The sequence below is a fragment of the Octodon degus genome, unplaced genomic scaffold (genome assembly GCF_000260255.1).
Source record: "Octodon degus isolate 3935 unplaced genomic scaffold, OctDeg1.0 scaffold00177, whole genome shotgun sequence".
NCBI classification, from domain to species: domain Eukaryota; kingdom Metazoa; phylum Chordata; class Mammalia; order Rodentia; family Octodontidae; genus Octodon; species Octodon degus.
In genome coordinates, this window is record NW_004524753.1 from 1,379,842 (window position 1) to 1,381,105 (window position 1,264).

Genomic DNA, 1,264 nt, shown 5'->3' on the forward strand with positions numbered 1-1,264 from the left:
AATTTTGCATGCTTATATCTGGTAACCTAAACAACTAATTTGAAGGCAACATTATGCAATTTAACAGCCATTGCTGATTTCTTAATATTTTGTTTAGTGAAATTCTGTATCATTTCTAATTTTTTTTTTTTTGCTATTTTTTGTTCTCTTTAAAAAATAAAAGTGCAAGGCCGGTGAGATAGCTCAGTGGACTAAAACACTGCTTTAGCAAGCACAGGGATCGGAGTTTTCTCCCTGTTTCTGCATGTGGTGCCGGCCCCACCCCCAGGGTGTGCTGAGCCAGCAACCAAGTCCTGGCGTGGGGGCGCGTACCCATAATCCCAGCGCTGGGGAGGCTGAAAGCAGGAGGATCACTACGAGTCCAAGCTGTGTAGTGAGACCCTGTACCAAATACATAAATGAAAAAAAAAAAAAGTGCAAAAAATACATTGAAAAAGGATCAGATTTTAGAGAACCAAGTAGTACTTTGGGTAGAAGAAATTTTAACTGCTGTGCCACAGAGAGCACTGGAAAAATGGCTGTCACTTCTGGAACCCACTGCCTTTGTTGGTAGCAGAACTGGTCTGCTTAGCCTGGCCTGGTGCCAGGGATTCCAGGGATGAGAAAGGGCCAAGGGCGCACTGTGCTCTGGAGGCCGTGTAGAGACTGTAGGTTGTGGAGAGAGGTTCCTGGTTCCTCCTGAACTCCTCTGGGTGCAGACCAATATCTACAGAGTAACTTTGCTTACTTGTGACCCGCAGGAAATTCCTGGGCTAAGTTTGGAATTTGGATGGCTCCTCTCTATAACCTCAGCTCCAGCTCAGTAGATGGAGGCCAGAAGAATTTTCTAGGCCAAGGCTCATGCAGAAAAATCTTAACAGACCATGGGAGGCAGAATGGCCAAGCACTAAGTGACAGCTTGCCTCTGGAAATGTTCACTGCTTTTGTGACGATGAGAGGTTTTTCTTTCTTCTGGATCATACTAAGGCCACTAATGAAAAGGGATTTTTGTTCATTTCAGATGTTGGCACAGATGCTTTTAAATCAAGGAACCTGGGAAACAGCGTACTGTAGTGACGGAGGGTGGGGTTTGTCATCCACTGCTACCTGATTCACTCAACAGCCTGTGCAGGATGAACCCTCCTCTTCTTAGGCCTCAACTTACCTTCTCACTCCCTCCCTTGCCTGGCGATAGGGATCAAACACAGGTCCCTGTGCATCTTAGGGAAGTGCCCTCCCACTGAGCTACACCCCAGCCTGGTTCAACTTTCTTTTTCTTTTTTTT

At 45.8% G+C, this 1,264-nt stretch overlaps 1 protein-coding gene across 1 annotated transcript in view; it reads left to right on the forward strand.

Moving 5' to 3' along the window:
- The window catches only part of Arhgef28 (Rho guanine nucleotide exchange factor 28), a 345,634-nt gene that overhangs the window by 217,449 nt on the left and 126,921 nt on the right, over positions 1-1,264 (forward strand). The gene's annotated exons all lie outside the window — the stretch shown is intronic.